The 6409-nt window shown below is 38.1% G+C and overlaps 1 protein-coding gene across 1 annotated transcript in view; it reads right to left on the bottom strand.

Moving 5' to 3' along the window:
- Window positions 1–6409, bottom strand: part of SLMAP (sarcolemma associated protein) — a 164248-nt gene that overhangs the window by 109111 nt on the left and 48728 nt on the right. The gene's annotated exons all lie outside the window — the stretch shown is intronic.

The following is a 6409-nucleotide window of genomic DNA, read 5'->3' as shown; positions in this document are numbered from 1 at the left end:
GGCAACGGGACCGCAACCCTCGGCGTTGCTCCTGCGCCTCGCTCAGCCAGTGAGCGGGAACCGGTCTGTATGTGGGATCCGAACCCTCGGGCGGGAGCGCCGCCGCGCTTCCCAAGCGGCGCACTTATCCAGTGCGCCACCGGGCCGGCCCTCCAAATCACACTTTGAATAGCACTATAATCCTATCTTTTCCAATCTGTAACAATCACTCCTTGTCAGAGTTCCAACAGGCACAAGTTACAAATGATTTTTTTTAATGTCAAAGTAATAAATGAAATAAGAATCTGTACTCTAGAACAGAAGCTATAAAATTTTGATTTAACATAGCATAGGCCCAACTACTGCATCCAAATAACAACACACTATATGGAGCAGAACATAACACTCAAGGTTTGAATTCAAGCTCTATCATCTTCTAACTTACTGTGTAATCATGAACAAGTTACTTAACCTCTCTGTACCTCCCTTCAGATTTATTTTGTTTGGTGCTTTTTGTTTGTTTGTTTTGTTTTTGTTTTGTTTTGCAAGATGGCTGGTATAGGGATCAAACCCCAGACCTTGATGTTATCAGCAACACGCTCTAATCAACTGAGCCTTTAATTATATTTAAATTGAGGACAATATCAGTACCTACCTCACAGTGTTTGTTATAAAGTTAAATGATGTAAAAACACGTAAAGTGGGCCGAGCCCGTGGCGCACTCGGGAGAGTGCGGCACTGGGAGCACGGCGACGCTCCCACCGTGGGTTCGGATCCTATATAGGAATGGCCGGTGCACTCACTGGCTGAGCGCAGTGTGGGCGACACCACACCAAGGGTTACGATCCCCTTACCGGTCACGAAAAAAAAAAAAAAAAGCAAAAAAAAAGCACTTAAAGCATTTAGCACAGTATTTGTACATAGCAACTGCCAAACAAATAGTAGTTATTAAACTCATAGAATATTAGTAAATATGTAATCACTTTCACTCTTCAGTCAAGGAACTGATTCAAGACTTTCCTTTACTGGTAAAAGTTTTTTTAAATAATGTTAATTGCCAATTAATTACTTAAGCAGTAAACAGCTGACAGAGATAAAATTAGTAACCCTAATAAGTACAGGTGTTAAAAATAGTATGCCATTGCCCCCATTACACATGAATATTATCATAAATAACCACAACCTGTGCATAGAAGGAAAGCAGCTAAGCCTTTGTCTCACAGTATGGACTGAAAACCAATGATATAAAATATGAAACACTGTGATATGGATCAGGGCATCCTCAAGTGAAGTTATATCAAAAAGAAATTACTGCTGGGCTGGCCCGGTGGCGCACTCGGTAGAGTGCGGCGCTTGGGAGTGCAGTGGCGCTCCCGCCAAGGGTTCAGATCCCATATAGAGACCGATCAGCTCACTGGTTGAGCACAGTGCGGGCGCGACACCGAGGGTTGCGATCCCGTTGCTGGTCGCGGTACAGGCGTAACACCGAGGGTTGCGATCCCGTTACCGGTCACGAAAAAAGACAAAAAGGATAAAAAAAAAAAGAAAGAAATTACTGCTTAGCTCCCATGTGTATGTAAATATGCTTAGAATATATTAGATTAGCAATCCAACCTCAAATATCAATATGAACCAGCTTGTGAATAAACTAGGCCAAACAATATTTAGCAGATGTCATAATTCCACTTCTAAACCAGGGTCCTACTGTATTCCCCGCCCTGAGTAAAAGGGCTGGAAACCCAGTCAAGCCATAGAATAAATGCTCACAGAAGACCATAACTCACTCTGTTCAAAACTCAAAATGCTACTTGGGAAACCCTATAAACTATCACGGCAGGAGTGGGGTTTTCCCACTACATCCTCCTATATTATTTGAATTTTTCATTTAAAACAAACAAAAAAAAAAACCAAACAAAAACAAAACCACACCTATGGAAAGAGGCAAATAAGGCATCCAACTCCAAAACTCTCAAGAGACCTAAAAGCTCAGGAAGATGGGCAATTAACAAAGTGGCGAATATATGTTTGGCAAAGATTAGGACTAGTGATAACTTGACTCTGGCAAGAATGTGAAGAAAACAGCATTCTCATATGCTGGATGAGGACGTTAGTCTCTCTCTGTTTCCACCATCTTGCAATGTAAGACCCCTGGGTCATTGTTGGCACTACCAGATGTGTTCCTTGGACTTTGGACTTCGGACTTCCCCACCTCAGAAACTGTAAGCAATAAATTTTAGTTTTTTTATAAATCACCCAGTTTCAGGTATTTTGTTATAAGCAATAGAAATGGTCTAATACACTGGGCATGAGAGTGTAGGCTGATACAACATTTTTGGAAAATGATTCAGCAATATCTATTATAATTTTAAATGGTAAGACCCTTTGACTCTGCAATCCCACATGCATGAATCTAACTTAGAGAAACACTAAAATACTAATACAGACATATGTTGGAAAACGTATAGGCACGTTCAAGGTTAATGGCAGTTAAAAACTGGAAACAACTCTACAGCCCATCCAAACTGTATTATGATCATCTGATGAAATATATCACAATTATCAAAAATAATGAGGCTGAACTATGGGTACTGAAATTAAAATATATCCAAGATATACAATGTTCCTTCCCTTTTTGTAAAAAGAATGATACATGCTACACCATTAGGAAACAAAAATCTGAAAGAATATGCACAAACTGTTTACAGTGCTTGTCTTCACAATAAGAAATCTTAAAGAATTAAATTTTTTAATCTGAAAGCTGAACAAATCTGCAATTCCATATTGTGATCATTTACTGGAGGAAAGTGGAAAGATGAAAAGGGGGAAAAAGAAAACAGGGAGACATATATAACTACACAAAGGGAGAAAAAGCAGAGAAGTAAACATCAAGGGAGATGAAAGAGGAAATAAGTTCCATAAATTAAAAAGGTTTGGTAAACTAGTCATCATCTTGCACACGTGAAGAAAAGACTTCAAAAGTAAAATCACTGACTTTTGAAATGTACTTAAGAGTTTTCACAGCTCAATTACTTTGCTCTTTAAGGTTATAGGACCCAGTTCTGAATGGAATATCTTTAGCAACCCACCAGAGTTTTTTTTTTTTTTTTTTTTTTTTTACCTGGGGTTAAATCAAACCAAGGGACTTGGTATAACTATGATGCTATGGTCTGAACATCCCCTCCAAAGCTCATGTGGAAGCTTGATCCCCAATGTGGCAGTATTCAGGTGGTGCTTTTGGAAGGGGATTGGATCACGAAGGCTGTGCCCTCATGAATGCATTAACCCATTCATCCATTAATGAATTAATGGATGAGTGGGTTATCGCAGGAAGGGCACTGGTGGCTTTATATGGAGAGCAAGTGAGCATGCTCTTGCACTCCCCCCCGCCCCACCACCACCACCTCGAGACTCTTCAGAAAGTCTTCACCAAGAACAAGGCCCTCACTGGAAGTACTCTGTGGACCTTGGATTTTCCAGCCTCCAAAATTATATGAAATTAAGTTTCATTTTCTTATAAACTACCCAGTATCAGGTATTCTGCTAAAATCAACAGAAAACGGACGAATACATATGGTCTTCAGGATTTCTGCCCTTAAAGCAATGTTGTAAAACTGAAAAAGCATAACATTAACCTGTTACACAACACAGCACATGCAGAAAATGATAATATTTGTATTGCACAAGATTTCCAGATTGGATGTATGATATTAAAGAAAGGGATCAAGAATGATGGCAAAGGTTTTGGCTCAAGCAACTTAGAAGGATGTAGTTGCCTCTATGTAATCTGAGAAGGCTGAAAGTGACAAGTTTTTTTATTGGTGTGGGGGATGGTAACACAAGTTCAACATTTAACATATTAAATTTCAGGTGCCTATTAGATATCAGATGGAAATGTCAAAAAGGCAGTTGAACACCAGTCCTTCTCAAACTCTTCCAAAAGACTGGTGAGGAAAAATAACTTCCTGACTCATTCTATGATACCAAAGCCAGACAAAGACACTACAAGAAAAGAAAACCATAGAACAGCATACTAGCAATCCCAACTCAGCAGCATATTAACAGAATTATACATCTTGACCAAGTGGGATTTGTTCCTGGAATGTAAGGATGGTTCAACATACAAAAATTGATCAATATACCACATTAACAGAATAAAGGGGGAAAAAAACACATGACCATCTCAAGCAATACAAAAAAAGTCCTTGACAAAATTCAACACCCTTTTATGATAAAAGCACTCAAGGAACTAGGAACAGAAGGAAACTACCTCAACATAAGGAAAACCATATATGAAAAACCCACAGCAAACCCAAGGGTGAAAAACTGAAAGTTTTTCCTCTTACATCAGGAACAAGGCAAAGATGCCTGCTTTCACAATTCTATTCAACATAGTACTATAAGTTCTTATCAGAGCAATTACGCAAGGGGGAAAAAAAAGGCATACAAATTGAAAGGAAGAAGTAAAATTATCTCTGTTCACAAACTATATGATCTTACATGGAGAAAACCCTAAAGAGTCCAAAAAAAAAACATTAGAATAAATTAATTCAGTAAAGTAGTAGAATACAAAGTTAACCTGCAAAAATCACTTGAATTTCTATACACCAACAATGAACAATCAGAAAAGAAATTACAAAAACAATTCCATTTACAATACCATCAAAAATAATAAAATATTAGGAATTAACCTAACCGAGGTGAAAGATTTGTACAATGAAAACTACAAAACATTGCTGAAATTAAAGAAAACATAAATAAATGGAAACACATCCCATAATCATAGATTAGAAGTCTTAATATTAAGACATTAATACTACGCAAAGTGATCAACAGATTCAATCCAATCCCTATCAAAATCTCAATGATTTTATTTTGCAGAAATAGAAAAGCCCATCCTGAAATTCATGTGGAATCTCTAGAGACCCCGAATAGCCAAAATGATATTGAAAAAGAAGAACAAAGCTGGAAGACTCACACTTCCTAATTTTAAAACTTACTATAAAGCTACAGTAATCAAAAAAGTATGGTACTGGCACAAAAACAGACATATAAACCAACAGAACAGAATCGAGAGCCTAGAAATAAACTCTCACATATATGGTCAAATAATTCTTGAGAAGGACATGAAGACCATTCATGGGGTCAGGACAGTCCTTTCAACAAACAGTGGGGGGGGAACTGGATATCCACATGCAAAATTATAAAGCTGGGCCCTTACCTAATATCATATACAAAAACTAACTCAAAATGGATCAAATATCTAAATGCAAGACCAAAAAGTATAAAACTCTTAGAAGAAAACATAGGGCAAAAGCTTCACAGCACTGGATTTGGTAGTGATATCCTGGATCTGACACCAAAGGCAAAGGCAAGAAAAAAAATAGACAAAGTGGACTTCATGAAAATCAAAAACTTTCTGCACCAAAAAACACTAGCACCAAACTAAAAAGGCAACCCATAGAATGGGAGGAAAAACAGGAGTACTTCATAAAGTTTTTAGAGAAATAGAATTAAAAGATAATGTGAATCTTTCCATGAACTTTTTGAAGTACGCTTGTATTTGTAAATCATGTATCTGATAAGGGATTGATATCCAGAATATATAGAAAACTCCAAAAGCTCAACAACAAAAAAACCCTATTCAAAAATGGCCAAAGAACTTGAATAGACATTTTTCCAAAGAAGATACACAAAGCCAATAAGCACACAAAAAAATGTTCAACATCACTAATCATAGAGAAATGCAAATCAAAACTACAATGAGATACCAACTCATAACCATTAGAATAGCTACTATCAAAAAAAAAAAGCAGAAAATAAGTATTGGCAAGAATGTGGAGAAACTGGAACCCCTATGTACTGTTAGTGGGAATGTAAAATGGTACAGTCACTGCAGAAAACAGTATAAGAGTTTCTCAAAAAGTTAAAAATGGAATTACCATATGATCCAGCAATTCCACTTCTGGGTGTATACCCAAACGAATTGAAAGTCAGGTCTCGAAGAGATATTTGTACACCCATGTTCATAGTAGCATTATTCACAATATCTAAAACATGGAAGCCACTCAAGTGTCCATCGACAGATGAAAAGAAAATACAGTACATAAGAGGGTACTTCAAAAAGTTCATGGAGGGCCGGCCCGGTGGCGCACTGGATAGTGCGCCGCTTGGGAAGCGCGGCGGCGCTCCCGCCCGAGGGTTCGGATCCCACATACAGACCGGTTCCCGCTCGCTGGCTGAGCGAGGCGCGGAAGCAACACCGAGGGTTGCGATCCTGTTGCCGGTCCCCGGTCCGGTACAGGGGCAACACTGAGGGTTGCGATCTGTTGCCGGACACGGAAAAAGACAAAAGACAAAAAAAAAAATTAAAAAAAGCTCATGGAAAGATTCATATTACTTTTTTTTTTTTTTTTTTTTTTTTTTTTTTTTT

The sequence above is a fragment of the Galeopterus variegatus genome, unplaced genomic scaffold (genome assembly GCF_000696425.1).
Source record: "Galeopterus variegatus unplaced genomic scaffold, G_variegatus-3.0.2 Scaffold2713, whole genome shotgun sequence".
NCBI classification, from domain to species: Eukaryota; Metazoa; Chordata; class Mammalia; order Dermoptera; family Cynocephalidae; genus Galeopterus; species Galeopterus variegatus.
This window is presented reverse-complemented; position numbering and strand designations above follow the sequence as displayed.